At 45.1% G+C, this 17,418-nt stretch overlaps 1 protein-coding gene across 2 annotated transcripts in view; it reads right to left on the bottom strand.

Annotated features, from left to right (window-relative positions):
* The window catches only part of SLCO3A1 (solute carrier organic anion transporter family member 3A1), a 295,841-nt gene that overhangs the window by 236,720 nt on the left and 41,703 nt on the right, over positions 1 to 17,418 (bottom strand). The gene's annotated exons all lie outside the window — the stretch shown is intronic.

Consider the following 17,418-nt stretch of genomic DNA (forward strand, 5'->3'; position numbering starts at 1 on the left):
CCTGTTTCCATCCTGAAAGGTTCTGCCTCTATTCCGGAAGCACAACTTCCACTGCCCCACACGCCACCACCATGTAGGGCTCATGAGTCCCGTAAAAGTCCTGACGCCCACAGTTCTCACATGCTCCTCACTATATCCTATTCAGAAAGTCCGTGCTGGGAAGGCGGAGGAGCCAGGGCTACTTTACCCATAGGTTAGCACAGCAATGCCTGAAGAAAATAAATAAAAACAAAACAAAAGCCTGAGTGGCAAAATGGACGAGCTAGATTAGCTCATTAGGATAATCATTAGCTCTTCACTTCTTTCTGGAAGTCTCCAAACAAAGTACATTTCCCTGGAGGCCATCAGGTAACTACATCCCTGTTCTATGCACTACAGCCCCACTAAGGCCCTTGGATGGGGTATTTTTAGGACTTTGCCCACCTTTGTATTCTTGTCTGCCTTCCATTTGTTTAACAAGTATTTACTGACCATCTGCCATTGACCTGGCAACGCCCTAGACACAAAAGACAGAAAAATGAGGAAGTGATGACACCCGGCCTCAAGACATGTAGCAGAAAAGTAAACAAGTACACAACTATAACACAGAGTGACTGGATGTTACATTCATGATGCAAACATCACACTCGTTTGTCAAGAGGAGATACATTATTTTAGGGCTTCTTGAAGTGGAGAGAAAATGCAAATGGCCTCCCTCTCCTGCTGTTTGCAGGTTCCACGCAGGGTATTATCAGCAAGACCAGAGTCTCTGTCATGGAAGGTCTGACAGCCTGAGCTAAAGTCAAGTGACATAATTTAACAATGGAATGGAAAATAGTTAGAAAGGTGGGTTGGCGACAGATTATAAGGAGCCACAGATTCCACCCTGAAGAAATTAGGCAATCTCACGCAGTGTGGTGGAAAGAATGCAGATCAAGAATGCAGAACACCTAGTTTGCATCCCAGCCATTATTTCCTTATTTAACTCCATGATTCCGGTCAAGTTAACCTGTCCAAGCTTTGATTTCTGTGAAATAGGAATAATAACATCCACCTGGCAAGATGTATGTGAGGATTAGAAATAATGTATGAAAAGTCCATTATCACAGAGTAACCTTTCCCTACCTGGCAGGAGAGCGTGGGGAGAGGCAGTGAAGCAGAGGGGTGCAGAGCCAGGACTCTGGGCCAGAAGCCTAGGTCCATCCTGACTGTGGTCACCTTGGGCAATTTACCCCATGCTTTCACTCTCCCATCTGTAAAACAGAGACAAGAGTGCTACCTCTTAGAGCTGGTGCCACAAGTAAACAACATATGTGTGTAAATGCTAGGTGAGGGCTATCTAGAACCATTATCACTTCTCTGTGGGCATCGGGGAACATCAAAGATTCTAAAAGCATAAGAGTGACACCAGATGTGACTGCAGTGTGGAGAATGGATGGCAGAAGAGTAAAGAAATCAACACCAGCAGAGAAAAAGGCTGGACTATTATCGAGAGGAGAAGAAAAGGTCAAGTCAATACAGTGGCAGTGGAAACGAACAGGAAAATTTGAGAAGCATTGTAGAGGCAGAATTATATCCTTGGGGAGATGGGGCTGCGTCTGCCAATCAATTGGATGTATGCTGCTAAGAAAAGGAAGGAAGGAGTCTCATGGATGTAGCCTTCCTCCAAATGTATAAGTGCACTGTTGTTAATATCCCTGCATCCATACCCTCCCTGCAGTGTCCACACACGTGTGCCTATGTGCAAACATATGCACACCTGTGATGACTACCATGCCTCTATTCTATTTGCCTTTATTATAAAACAATATAGAGAAGCCTGGTGATTCCTCTTAGCCTCATTTTCAGCTCCACACATTTAAACAGACTCCTTTAGCCCAGTGGTTCTCAGGGCTACCTTCAGATGCAAGCACTTGGGAAGCGCTAAAAATTTCAGATGCCTGGTCCCTCCCACGTTTCTGACTCAACTGGTCAGGGAAGCAGTCTGGGCCCTGGGATTCTGTTACAGTCCGGCCGCTGCCCCCCACCCCTACCCCCTAGGTGATTCTGAAGAAGGTGAGCAGCACAGTGCTAACACGATGACACACATTGCTGTGGTTGTCCTGGGGCGAGCGCTGCAGAGCAGTGTTCTAACACCAGCACAGACCCCGTCTATAACCGACAACGGGACATCTGGGTGTCCGCCATCACCCGCATTCCAATTCTGATTCCTGTTTCCATTGTGCTTTCTAACCAAGTCAAGGCCAGCTCACAACTCAGTCAGCTTTAGTTATGTGGTTAGGTGATTTTTTTTCAAACCAAGTATTTGCAATGGTGGAGAAATGAAATTTAGCGAGTCCTGGTCTCATTAAAATGGCTTGCAAATACTCCGAAAGAAGTTCTTTATGAAAGGTCTGGGCAAGTAAAAACAAAAGCTTCATTCATTCACTCCTTTCCTTCATAACACAAACAAAAGTGATGGAATGAGTGCTCTAACAGAGGTTTATAATAGGTAACGCAGTGTGGGAGTGCAAAGGAAGGCAGGGAAGGTGGCCTTCCTCCCCTGGGAGGTGGGGGCTTCAGGGGGCCTTCACCCAGGCCTTTGTGCTGAGTCTTGAGAGATGCCCAGAAGAGGCTGGATGCAGAAATGGAACAGGGACGCATCTGCGCAGGGTCCTCTGGGTCCACCAGTCACCTCCAGCAGTCTGGTGAGTCTGCAGCCTGATGACCTCCACCATGGGAGTAAAGGACAAGGGAGGTGAGAGGAAGGTGGGCAGGTGGGAAGGGTTGGAGCAGAAGCCATATTTCATTTCTGCCATGAGGCTTAGTGACATACATACCAGGCAGCATATCTGAGACATGGCAACCGCTCCGTTTCAGCAGGTGTGCCCTGTCATAAAATATCAGGCAGGTGTGGACATTTATGATGACAGATAAGGGTGGTGGGGATAGAGACAGCTGTGGGCAAAACAAAAAATAATCAGCTCTTCTAGAGAGCGAGCTGATGCCTGTGCCTGCATGCAGCTCCTGTCCTGCCTCAAACCACTCTTTGCAGATCAACGCCCAGGGGCACAGGAAGCAGTAGGGTCTTTACCTCCTTGACCCGCAACTTGATTAACAGTTAAGCTATGCAAACATTCTGAAAAGATGCTTTGTTGATCCATTAGATGAGAGGCTAATGTCTTCACTCACTTAAAAACACAGTTTTGAGAGGGTGGACTAAGCGTGCATGAGGCCATAAAACCACTTGCGGCTTTTACGTGGCGGAACAATCCAGCGATGAGGAAGATGCACGCTAAAGAGAACGGCTGTCTTTACTTGATGGGTAACAGGACTGATGGAAAACGTCTTGATAATTAGAGATGAAGGAGCCGCAACTCCAGGAGCAAAAGAGAAGAGGAAGTGTCCTTACCCGGCACCAAGTGGACATGAAGTTATTATTAAACGAATGCGACATTTATCAGGTTTCTACTACCACAATTCAAAAAAAAAAAAAAAATCAGCTTGTCTTTCAGAATCTCCTGGAGCACTTGTTAAAAATAGATTCCCAAACCCAGAGATGAAGCTCCAGAGTCCAAGGCTTTATAAACCTCCTGGGGTCTCCGATGCCCAGCTGGGGCTGAATACCACGGGCATTCCAGGTGTCCACATACATACTCACCATCAAGGTAGAGCTGTGGTTCTCAACCTTCAGTGGCAGCAGAGTCACCTGGAGGGTGTCAGACTGCCGGCTTCAACCTCCGAGCATCTGATTCAGCAGGTCTGGGGATTTGTAGTTCTAACAAGCTCCCAGGTGATGCTGCTGGTGGTCAGGGGACTACACTTGAGAACCACTGCTCTACTGGGCCTCCTCTCCTCAGCAAGCCTACCCCACTCAACATTCAAGAGGTTTTTAAAATCAAACACAAACTGAAAGCACGCCCTCATTTCCAGTTCCTGGAGACACACTCTCCTTGTACGGGAAAGCCGGGTTGCATTTTGGGAAGGCTCACCTCTTAGGGTGCCTACAGCACACTCAGACCAACTGCAGCGATGGGGCCCAGCCCCAAAGGGAGATTTCAGTCCACGACGTCATAAATGCTGTAAGACACGAGGCACCCAGAGACCGTGGCCAGGTACAGAGGAGCCCTTCCTCACCTTCAAAAGGGCCGAGGTTATCAGGCACTGACTGAATAAGAAGCCAGGTTCTTAGGAGCAGCAGCTGAAGCTCAGGACTGCTCTCAGGAACCCTCCTAGAGGTCTGTCAATTTTCTTACTCTGGCTTAGGGAGTGTGGCCTGGACTGGAATCACTTGGGGAGCTTTTGAAACACACCAGCCAGCACCTGCCACCCCCCCACAGGGACTCGGATATAGTTGTGAGAGCTGGGCCCACGCGTATTTCCAAAGTTGCCCAAGTGATTCTAACACACAGACAGGTAGAGGTATGTGTGTGCACTGTATGGACACTGCGGAGGGGCTGTGCATGCAGGGATGTTTACAACAGTGCAACCTGGTCCTATCGGTGCAGTGCTGGAGCAGGAGAGCCTCAGGTTCAAATCTGGCTTTGACAGCACGTGGCCAAGGCATTCTTTCTGAGCCTATTTCCACACCTGTGCAGTGGGGACAGCAATACTTGCTTGTGAGAGCATTATGAGATCGTGTATCAGAGCAGCCAGCACACAGTAGGTGCACATAAAAGAGCTGCCCTCATCACTGGTGTGTATGCTCTGTGTGGCTTCCAATTCGATTCCACACACAGAGTGTCTGCTCCGTGGGCGGTGGAAGGAACTAAGTACGATTGAGAGTCAATCCCTGCCTTTTGGGACTTCACAATCCGGGAAGAGCAGAGAGAAACAACAACACAGCCTACAATACAGAGTAATAGAATAGGCTGGCAGAAGCTTCAAGGGAATGAGAACATACATTTGGCTGCATGTGGAGGAAAATGTATCTGGGATGCAACAAGAATGCACTGGATTTCAATGGCTGGGAGGTGCCACAACATTCCAAGAGCAAAGATCAGTGGCGTGCAGGGAGAGTTCAGAACACCCCTGGGGAAAGCGAAGACCTTTTGTCCTCAGAGCGCTGTGAGGAGTAATCTGAGACAAAACGGCCTTGAAGTCCAGGCTGAAGGTCTGCCCTTGATTTGGAGGTCAATGGGGAGCCAAGGGAGGTTCCTGAGCAGGAGCCATCCTTCAGCAACATTATCCTGGCAGTGTTGCGTAGCGTGCAGTGACGAGAAACTGCTAAGGCAGCTATTTCAAGACAACTGGTGAGAAATGAGGCTTCAGCAGGGTCGCTCCGCAGAATGTCAGAAGGGCGCCAGTGTCAGAAATGCCTCCGAGGTAAAACGCGGCAGAGCCGGCAGCTCATGGGAGGCCTGGGTCAAGGAAGGTGGAGCCGAAAGGACCCTGAGGGAGTCCCCCTGGCTCCATCGGGAGCCCGGGTGAGGGCTGAGAGCTGGGAGGCTGGGAGGGGCCCGTGAGAACGGATGGAGAACCTGCATCTACAAGCACGTCTGCGCTGAGGGGCATGGGACGTGACAGAGCCCAGCAGGCTGCCCCCAACGAGCTGGAGGAAGCTGCACCCTCAACTGCATGCCCAGCAGCAGGGCCCATGTCAGGGAGCAGGGGCTGCAACAGTCCAGGAGGCAACCTCACATTAAGCTGCAGTCGCGCAAAGGACCCTCGGGCCCCCTGCAGGCTTCCTGAACAGGCATCAGCTCATTTTTTCTGAAAAGGGCCAGAGAGTAAATATTTTAGGCTTCGGGGCCACATGGTCTCTGTAGCAACTACTCAGCCTCTGCCATCCTAGCACAAAAGCAGAATCTGTAGGCAGTATGTAAATGATGGGCAAGGCTGCGTTCCAATAAAACTTTGTTAACAAAAACAAGCAGTGGGCTGGATCTGGCTGCAGGCCATGGCTCACCAAACTGCTCTACAGTCCTCCATCTATCCAGTTTGGGAAATCACATTATTCTACGTCTGGAAATAAAAACGCTGGCCATTTGTAACAACTTTGTGAAGCACTCCTGTTGCTCACACAGAAAAGTTATTTCAGGCACAACTTTAATGCCAGTTTGCTCTTTGTTTTTTTAATCCCATGAAAGCAATTTGCAAGGCAACTTCAATTTCCTGTCTGACGTGCCAAGGACATGCCTTCCTGTAGTAAAGCCGGGAAGGGGCTTAATCACCTAACCCCGGAGAGCACATCCCACGATGAAACCGCAGCAGCAATTTCATCAGGTGAGTGAGGCACACTGAGTGCTTTTGTTTTTCATCTGAACAGCAGCTCCTTGGAGCGAGTAATTTAGGGCACGGGGAAAACGGCACACACAAGGCATTCACTTGTGAATTCCAGGATCCAAGGTTTGCAGAACCAGGTAACAGAGAACAACACAGGAGCACTTCCTGTAATTGCCCTGGTGGTAAACAGATCGCCCGCCTGCCCACCTCACAGGTCGGCCAGGGAAGAGAGACAATGTTGCTTTATTTCTGGTGGAAGGATTTAGCCTGTATTATGCCCACAGAATACATGAGTGTAATTTTACGACCATTTTTCTTAAAAAGCAGAGTAAGAATTACGTGGAGAATCTCTGATTTAGACATAACTCTGGCCTCCAGCCACGCCAAAGGCATCAGTATGTGTGCAGGGGCTAGAGGAGGAGTAGATGGAAAACATGAGAGATTTGGGGAGCCACACACTAATGGTAGACCCTTAGGCAAAGCACTTAACACCCCTGAAACTCCCTTTTCCCATCTGTAATGTAGAGATGATGATTCTGCCTTCACAGCTTGGCCATAAGGTTCAAAATGCAGAAACGCTCTGTGCAATGTTGTCGCTGTGAGTGCAGTTATGCCTGGGGTTGCAAATTGGTAACACGGCTTCACCCCTCTCCGCAACAGTATCCTGAGAGCCTGCCAGCTCTCTCTCTACCTGGGTCTTTTATAATAGGAGCACCATCATTTTCTCTGATCACTCTTGTCTGAGAGTGAGAGGCTGGGATGGGCTATCCTTAGAAAGGCCTCACTGGTCTGTCTCTGAGACTTCCTCTCTACCAGTTCTTGCATCTTTCTTCGTTATTTGCATCTTTCTCAGACTGTTTTTCCCTCTACACTCCATTTCTTAGTTTCTCTCATCTCTCTCTTCTCCTGCTAACTCCCTTCTCGAAATGGCCCTAAAGTACAAAGGAGACATATTTTTTACTATTCTTTCTATTTAGTGAAATCTTATGTTCAATTAATTCTAAGAGAATGTGTAACATTTTATGAGTCTCTTCTAAAAAAAAAAATCCCTAAATTTAATTGCTTCCTACTTATAAACCCTGTCATTGATTTTTCTCTATAGCTTAGTGGTCCATTATAGAAAAACAAAGATTCTCCATCCCAGCTGGGTACAACTGATGGAATTTCTTCCACTCAGTTACTGAGCTTTAAAGTTCTCACCAGAAATTTTTGCATCAGGCTGATTATTATTATTAGTTTGTGTTTAGCACCTTTCACACAACAACTTGCGACATTCTTTCAATTCACAATTTCCGTGGTGCCAGGTCTGTATGATTGGAGAAACTTCAAGAACCATAAGAGTTAAATGATTTCCTCAGCTTTCAACAAAAATGTCTAGAGGACCAGACATAGTCTTAAGAAAGAGATTTCTGTCTAACACACTCACCACTTACACACACACACTCCCCAGGCAGAACTGTTTCCAATGAATCAGGCTTCTCTACATGCCCTAGGACCGGGGCTTACTGTCAGGTGAACTGAAAACTCCCCACTGAAGACCCTGCCATGCCAGGGACTAATCCAGAGGCTCAACATGCCCTCAGCCAGCACACAGGATAATGGAAACAACTATGAAAATAGGCAATGATCACAAATTGTTCACAAAGTTTCTCTGTAGCAGAATACAGAGAAGCACAGTCAGCACCCAAAGAAGCACGGTAGTTGGTACCTGGGATGCTGGAGGAACACGGCATCAGGGCAGGCTCTGGAATGGGGGTAACATTAATTACAATCATGCTGAGCACTTGTTAATTACTCATGCCAACTACAGTACTGAGGGCTTTACATATATTGACATATTTATTCACACTGATTCCATGAAGTAGGTAACTTTACCATCCCAATTTGACAGACGAGGAACCTGAGACCAGAACCTGACTGTCCTGCTGATGGCCATGCAGCTAACAGGCCGAGGGGGTGCCAGGACTGAAGCCCACCTGCCTGACCTCACACCAGTCATCCATCAAAATGTATGTTATGTAGCATTTCCTGAAACTCTCCTATGGAAGCTTCTTTTTTTTTCCCCTTTTTTAATACTGAGCATCCCTTGAAAAATATATATATACTTTCAGAAACACTGGGTTAAGGCCGATATGAGAAATGTTTTTAATTAAGTACTAGAAAAAGCTCTGCTTCTCCTAGGAACTAATTTTATTGCTTCTTCCACCCTACCTACCTCCAACCAAAGGCTATTAAACAGGATGATGTATTTCCCTTTTTGCTTTGCTTACCAGGAATCTCAGAGTCAGGCCTGCAGCCATGCTAGAGCAATGGTACGGAATGCCAAGGCTGCACATAAGCATTTCATTTCTTTTTCTTCCCGGTCTTCAAATTCTACTTATAATTCCACAGGAGTATACTACTTATAAACTGCTTCTACCAGGGCACAGTACAAGATCATTACACATAGATTCCTCAAGAGCAAACCACCCGACAGGTAGGGTTAAGCCCTAAATACCAAGATAATCTACTTCCACCTAATTGTATCCTCTCTTGAAAAATGAACCCCAAAAATAAGCTGACAAGAAATTAATACGGTTACCAAAGCTTGTGTGTCCAAGTGTAAGATAAACACCAGTCAGAACAAAACGGTGCCTGCTCATGTGCAGCATTCAAAAGCTTCCAGAAGACTAAGAAAGTCTAATTTTGGTGTCAGAGCAGTGAAGGAAACAGCACACATATTAAGGGTTCATCTTCCTCAATCTGTGCACACCAGCTCGCTGCTCTAATCCAGCTGTTGATCCTTCCACTGTTATTTCCCTGCATCTCGGGCACAAAACACCCTCAGCTTCACCTAAGACACATAGTGATTGATCACAGGACCCATGGATGTTACTGCTCAAGGGGATGTTGAGGATGACCTAGCCCATTGCCCACATTTTACTGGGAGGAACCGGAGCCCAGGGAAGTGAAGTAATTGGCCTAGGATCACACACCTGTAAGTGACAGATGTCTTCTGATGCCCGGCCCAGTTCTCTCCTCGACGTTAGAAGAAAAGAGACATAAGACTACTTGGCCTCACTCCCCCAGGAGTAAACAGTCTACTACTTGCATGCATGTTACCTTGGTTCAAGGTGCTAAAAGTGCTGCACCAATATATACCAAACTAAGTACCAAAAGGTGTACCTGTGATTGAACAAAGAAGTGGAGAGGTTAATGTAAGCGCAGGATGTGGCCACAGCGCCTCTTCCTGCTGGAGCCAGAGGCGGGATCCTATTCAGAGAAAGGAGGAAGGAGGGAACGCGCTGCAGGGTGCCCACCTCACCTCCACTCGGGAAAGAGCTGCCCTCCTCCACTCAGCAGGGGTCCTCTGCCCACCTAGCCCTTCCGTCTCCAGAATACCTTTTGCCACCACTTTGCCCTCTTTTCTTTCTCTTCGCTCTCTCCACTGGCTCCTTCTCTCCCCTATCCACAAACTTGCCCAGTGCTCATCCGTGTAAAAACAACCACCTGAAATCACCTTTCTTGTCACTGCTATCCTCCTCCTTTCCTTCCACCAAGCATTGTAAAGGAAGTCCACATTTCCCTGTTTTCTATGCTCCAGTCAACCCTGTGCGATCTGGCTTCACTACTAGGCGACGGCCCTGGTGAGCTGCCCTTGATAAAGGTTCCCAGTGAGCTCCTACTTCTTAAATGCCATGTTGTACCAGGTTTCTTTGGTCTCTGACACAGCTGACCACTCTCTTGTGATAAGCACAACTTAGCTGTGCTCCATTCTCCTACTTCTCACCTGCTCCCTCTCCTCCCCCTCTTCTCCTGTTCTTTACGGCCAGAATTCTCCAAGGTTGCACCTGAGTGTTCTTGAGTCACTGCACTATTCTCATGGGGAGATCCCCACATTCTTCTGTCTGTCTCCTCCATGCTGATGACACCCCAGCTCTCCCTGCAGCCACACTGCACCTCAGTGCTCCAGAGCCCCTCCCCTGGATGGCCACAGCACCCAGCCTCCACGGTCTCAACCCAAAATTCTCTTCTCTACCAACCACCCCAGCCTGCAGCACACCCAGCCCTCTGATCCCTTTCCCCATGAACATCAATATTTCACTGACATCTGTAAGGTCCCAGGCCCCTGAAACCTGACAGTCATTCCCTGTCTCACCTCATTCAATCCACCTCCAATTAATTCTCTACTTAAAACTCTCCAGTGACGCCCACTGCCAACTGGAGAAGCCCAAGCTCCTTGTCTTGGGGTAAGAGACCCACCGAGATCTGGCCACATTCTGCCTCTCAGCCTCCCTCCTGCAGCAATCCCGATTTGCACTTTCCCACGCTGGCCTGGATCTTTCTCATCCCCCAGCCTTCAGATTGGCCAAAATACCACCTGTCCCACTCTACTCACCTTGGAAATCCCTACTTATCCAGCAGAGGCAGTTCAAATGCCACCTCCTCTGTGAATCCTCCCTGCCTTCCTTCACGTTCTCCCTTGCAACCATGGAACTTAATACAGACTCTCATGAGGCTGTCATTATTTTGGCATGTCTGGCATCCCTCATGAAGGCTGAAACTCCCTGAAGGCAAGGGCTGTCTTATCATGTCTGCAGCCCTTCTCCTGAGCACAGAGCAGGGCACATGGAGCTAAGCCAGGTGACTGCATACAGCTGGGCAGGATGTACACTTTCCTGCACAAAGGTGTCCCACCGAGGTGGTGAATGAGGACTGAATTCAGCCTGTACACCATTCACCCCAGTTGTGTCCACTGGAGGAAGGACTACCAATTTCCCATTGCCGCGATAGCTCTGTAGGGCCAAGCAGAAGCCTGGGTTGGAACTTACACACACCGTAAGTTCCCCCTGCCCTCCCACAGCTCCCCAGTGGCCCTTCCCTTTGTGCAAGTACCTAAATAAGCATCATGGCCAAGCTGCTCTGTCCACTCCTGGAGGTGCCTGATGCAAGGAAACTTCTGCAATGGTGGCAACCATGCTAATTAACTGCTTGGAAACACCAGTGTGCAGACCTGGTCTCAAACTCAATATATTATATGAGTAGCACTGGGCATTTTAGGCAGTTCCTGGGGCTGGCAGGAAAAACACACATGAGCCTAAGACAAAGACTGGCCAAAGACAAGGCACAAAGCCATCTGTTCCTTGGGTCCCCTGCAGTCACTCCTCCTCACACCTGTGGTTACTCTGAGCTGCCCGCATTTCCCCAGAATGTCAGGCATCACTTAGTAACGATGATCTGAGGGTCAGATGAGCTGACTATGTGCAAGGCACCAGGCCAAGGATACCGGGGCTAAAGTCCTAAATAAGAGACCTGCCCTCGCTGAACTAATACTAAGAGCTAATGTTGGATAGCATTTACAGTGTGCCAGCACTGGTCCTGTCACTCTATGTATATTAGTCCATTTCATTCTTACAACAACCTCATTAGGTAGGTACTATTAATATGCCTCATTTTACAGAGGAGGAAACAGAAGCCCAGATGTTAATGTTAAGAAAACCTGACCAAGGTCTTGCAGGTGGTAAATGGCAGGGCCAGGATACAAGCCCAGGCAATCTGGTGTCGGAGTCGATACTTTTAACTGCCACAAGATTTTTCTTCTCTAAAAGACGGGAAACAGCAATGGGGCTGAAATGGCAGTGTGAGAAGCTTGGCAAATCCTCTTCTCAAAGAACAGTGGTAAAACTTGACAAAACTGTCAAAAACAACCATTTCAAGACTCTGGAAATCAACTAAAACATACAACAAATTGAGGAGCATTTATTCATGAAAAACTTCTGAACCTCTGATAAGAACAGTGGGAATCTGGGTTCTTTCCCTCCCTCCCATCAACCTCCCATGTTGGTTGGCACAGTTCTACCAGGCGAGCTGGCCATGCAAACCAGCAGCCTCACTGGAGGGAGTCCGCTTGATTTGAAGTGGAACATGAAGAACCCCACACTCAGTGGCACTGTCAGTAAGGATAGAAATCCCAATGGCAAATGAACAGAGAAGTCCACCTCAGCTCCTCTGAGGCTGTGATGCTGGCTGGGGCAAGCATCAGACCGGCAGACTAGACAGAAATTTAACAGGAAGATCAGACATAAGGGTCCTTGATAAGCTCTCCACATATCTCTGGTTGACTGAAAGCCTGTGCACAAGTGAAGGAGAGACCGTAGGAGGTCCATGCTCTCTACTCATTCCTGACTGACTATAAGCCTGTGTGCATAGGAAAAGGGGATGCAAAGGGACCCAGAAGAAAATAAAAGCTGGGAAGACTTAGAAACTGCCTTAATTTTGAATAAAATCTTAGTTCTTGAGGCATTTGAACACAAACTCTGACCAGTCATTGACTATGCAGACACAGAGGTGGCCCCTAGGAAGCCAGACTTAAAAATAAAAACAAGAATTTAGAACATGAAAAAAAAAAAAAAAAAAAAACCACAAGAATTCAAAACAAAACACTGAGCCAAAATATCAATGGCCACATACCACAAGAGACAGACTCCACAGATAGAGTCCAGGCAAGTAATTAAACAAATAGCAATAACAACAAACCTCAGGTTGGGGGGATTCAGCATAAAACTGAATCCGGAGTTGCTAGAGTATATTATCTAAAATGTCCGATTTTCAACAAAACATTGAGTCATGCAAAAAACAAACAAACAGGAAAGCATGGCCCTTCCTCACTCAGGGGGAAAAAGCAGTCAATAGAAGCTGTCTCAAAGTGGGCCCCGACGTTAGACACAGCAGACAAAGACTCAAAGCACCTACTATAAATATGTTCAAAACACTAAAGAAACTCATGTTTAAAGAATTAAATAACAACATGATGCTAATAATCCAACAAATAGAGGACAGATATTACCAAAAAACACAGCTATTACAAAAAAAAAAAAAAAAAGAACCACTGGAAATTCTGGAGTTAAAAAGTATAATAACTGAAATGAAAAATTCACTAGAGGGGCTCAATATCAGATAGATATTGTCAGAAGAAAGAATCAGTGAACTTGAAGATAAATCAATTAGTATTATCAATCTGAAGCAACAAGAACAAAAATGAACAAAACCTCAGAGACCTGTGAGACTCTAGCAAATATACCAATATACATGTAATGGGAGTCTCATAAGGAAAGATGAGAGAAAAAGGCAGAGAAAAAATTATTTGAAGAAATATGGCCAAAACATCCAAAATGTAGTGAAAAACGTGAATACATAGATTCAAGAAGCTCAACAAACCCCAAATAGGGCAAAAGCAAAGACATCCATGCCCAGACACATTATGGTCTGTTCATATATATGTTGAAAGGCAAAGACCAACAGAAGATCTTTAAAGCAATAAGAAAAAAAAAACCCTCATCACAAGCAAGGGATCCTCAATAAGATTAACAGCTGACTCTTCATCAGAAACAACACAGGTCAGAAAGCAGTGGAATGGCATATTTAAAGAACTGAAAGAAAAAAACTGTGAACCAAGAATTCTATATCAAGCAAAACGATCACTTGAAATTGGAGGCAAAATAAAGATATTCCTAGATAAACAAAGACTGGGAGAATTCATTGCTAACAGATCTTCCTTGCAAGGAATACTAAAGGAACTCCTCCAGGTGGCAAGTAAACGACACCACACAGTAACTCAAATATACACACAAATATACTAAGAAATAAAGAGCACCAGAAAAATTAAATATGTGGGCAAATACAAAAGGCTGTATAAATATATTTTCTCTTAACTTCTTTAAAAGCCATAAGATTGTATAAAACAATAACAGTGTATTGTTTGATTCATATAAAGATGTGATATATACGACAACAGCACAAAGAAAGGAGAAGAAATGGAGCCATATTAGAGCAAAGTTTCCATACTTTACAGAAATTAAGTTAGTACTGATCTAAAGTAGACTGTGATAACTTAAGATGCATATTGTAGATACAATCACTAAGAAAATAATTCAAAACACAGGGAGAGAAGGAATTAAAATGAAACACGAGACAATATCTATTTAACACAGAGAAGGTGATAAAGAAGGAATAAAGGGAACAAAAAAGACATGAGACATAAAATAAATTACAAAATGGCAGAGGCAGATGTAAACCCAACCACATCAACCTAATAACAGAGCCCCAAAACACTTGAAGCAAAAATTGGCACAGTGAAAGGAGAAATAAACAATTCAATGATAATAGTTGGAGATGTTAATATCCTTCTCAATAACTAATAAAACACCTAGATAGAAAATCGGTAAGGTTACAGATGATTTGCACAACACTGTCTACTAATCTTACAACTCAACAATAAAATGACAACGCAATTTTAAAAATAGGCAAGTATTTTGACTAGATATTTCATCAAAGAAGACATACAAATGTCTAATAAGCATTTGAAAAGATGGTCAGCATCATTAGTCTTTAGGAAAATGCAAATAAAAATCATGAGGTCCCACTACCTACCCACTAGAATGGGTATAATTAAAAAATACAGGGCCAGCCCCGTGGCTTAGCGGTTAAGTGCGCGTGCTCCGCTGCTAGCGGCCGCGGTTCGGTCCCGGGTGCCCACCGACGCACCGCTTCTCCGGCCATGCTGAGGCTGCGTCCCACATACAGCAACTAGAAGGATGTGCAGCTATGACATACAACTATCTACTGTGGCTTTGGGGGGAAAAATAAATAAATAATTTTTAAAAAAATCAATAAAAAAATACAGACAATATCAAGCATTCACACGGATGTGGAGAAACTGGAAACCTCATACGTTGCTGGTAGAAATGTAAAAGATGAGATGGTCACAGCCACTTTGGAAAAACCATTGAGCAGTTTCTTAAAAAGTTATATATAAATTTACCACATGACCCAGCAATTCTACTCCTAATCTACCCAAGAGAATTGAAAACATATGTCTACACAAAGACTGTGAATAACAGCATTATTCATAATAACCCCAAGCTGGAAACAACCCAAATGTCCATCAATGGTCAATGGATAAACAAAACGTGGTCTATCCACAAATCCAATACTAACCCAATCCAGTTAATCTAATATCTACTAAATTCCAATCCCAAGGACTAATATTTGGCAATGAAATGGAACAAACTACCAATACATACTACAACATAGATTAATCTCAAAAAGATTATGCTAATTGAAAGAAGCCAGATGTAAAACACTATATATTGTATTATCCCAGTTATATGAAATGTCCAGAAAAGGCAAATCTACAGAGAAAGAAAGCAGGCTGCCTGGGGCTAGAGGGTGGGGTGGGGCCTGACTGCAAACAGGCAAAAACAAACTTTTTGGAGTGATGGAAACGTTTTAAAACGGGATCATGGTGACAATTGCACAACTTTATAAGTTTACCAAAAATCATTTAACTGTATACTTAGAATGGATGGACTTATGGTATATAAATTATACCGAAACCAAAAAGAAAGGAAAAAAACAGGACGTTGTCTACAAATAGCCAAAACGTGAGGCAGAATGTGGTCAGTGCAGTAAGAAAATGGGGGAGGAGGGGGAGGTTCACGAAACGCCTCCCTCAAGAGCAATCATTAGAGCTCCCTCTCGAAGGACAAGGAGAATGTTGACAGGTGAAAATGAAAATGGGATGGAGTGGAGAGAACCTAATAAGCGAATGCATCGCCGTGGGAAAGGCTGGGGGATGTGTGATGGACCACGCGCCATCCAGTTTGCCAAAGCACAGAGGCAAGGAGAGGTGGGGAGAGAAAGGTCTACAGAACAGCCTCACTTTCTGGCCCTGGGTCAGCTCTGTTCTAAGCCACCTTCTCTCCTTGTCTAGATCAGTGGTTGGGGACTTAGTGTTGGTCTGACTATTCTGAAATCACCCAACTAATATCCAGACCTCCAGAAGATTCTGGGGTACATTTGGGGTGGAGCCCAGGAGTTGGTATTTGGAAATCTCCCTGCGAGATTCCAATACTGTTGAAAACTCAACAGATGTTCAGAACTCCCTCAAGGGTTCTGAACAGCTCTTCAGCTGGAAACACACCAGCCTTTCTCTGTTCCAGAACTACATCTGGTGACTTCTTCACCCCAAGTAGAGAGCAAAAATTTCCTTTTAAGCATTATTTTTAGTGAATGGAGAATATGAGGCATCAAGAGTAAAATTCAAGAAAGTCTTTTTCAACCTTTTTTTCATTATCACCTCACCAAGAGCCTTTTTAGATCTTTCTTCCTAATTGCTTGCCCATGAAATTTTAATACCACAGACATATTGTATATCTGCTTATGTATTGTATGTATAATCTACACTTTATACATAAAATCACTAATGAGTTTTTTTTACTCCTCCCCCACCCACAGGAAGCAATTTTCCCTCCACTAGGGGTGAAATCACCCCCATTGAGAAAGAACACTCTGGGGTCTCCTGGTGACAAGAAGGAGAAGATGACCCCAACCCACTCAGTATAGGCTAGTATCTTGTGGATCTAAATGTTAAATTTCTTTAGCTGAATTTTTCCAGATCAATGGGAAATAAGGAAGTGAGTGCAGCCTTCTTGGCCCCTCCAGAAGAGACTCAAACGGCTCTGGAGGCCAGAGAATAATAGAGCCAGCCCTGACAAGGAGAACAATTACGGAAATGAGATGTTTTGTGTCTAATAAAAGCTCGAAGCCAGGAGAGACACAGTAAATTGGGGAAATTGCACAGACAAGCAGGTCTGAGATGGTATTAGAAATATTATCAAATGTAAAAGACAATGCACTCACTGGAAAGACTGCTGTCTCAAGCTTCTAGAGGCATTTGCCTCTCCAGTTGGATATACAAGGCAGTGCCTTCTTCACCTCGGTAAGAAAGTGGCTATTGCGTAACTCAGGACCAGAGAGCTGAGAACATGTTGCTATGTGCACTGCTGACCTGGGGTCATGGCTCTGTTCTTGAGCAGGGAGCTCAGTGTGCAATGGACGGTCAGCGGATGCACCCCGGGAATGCTGGAGCCCTGTCATGTTAACTGGGTCACATTTTCTCCCTTTGACTTCATGCTTAAAAAATAAGATGTAATTGATAAACAATAATGTACAACAAAAATTTCTTTTGTTTGAAATTCTTTTACTTTGAAATAATGTTTAATGCATTCTTTACTCTAACAGTTAAAGCAGATGTACAATATATGTTTGATAGGCCATAAGTCAGTTTTGAACCAGAATAGCTACCAAAAAAAAAAAAATAAGATGTATTGAAAGAGACACCTTCACACAAGCCAAGAACACCAGAAACAAACCATGCACGCGTTTTCTGCACCTCATTCAATTTCTACTCAGAAA

Source organism: Diceros bicornis, chromosome 5 (assembly GCF_020826845.1).
Source record: "Diceros bicornis minor isolate mBicDic1 chromosome 5, mDicBic1.mat.cur, whole genome shotgun sequence".
In the NCBI taxonomy this organism is placed as follows: domain Eukaryota; kingdom Metazoa; phylum Chordata; class Mammalia; order Perissodactyla; family Rhinocerotidae; genus Diceros; species Diceros bicornis.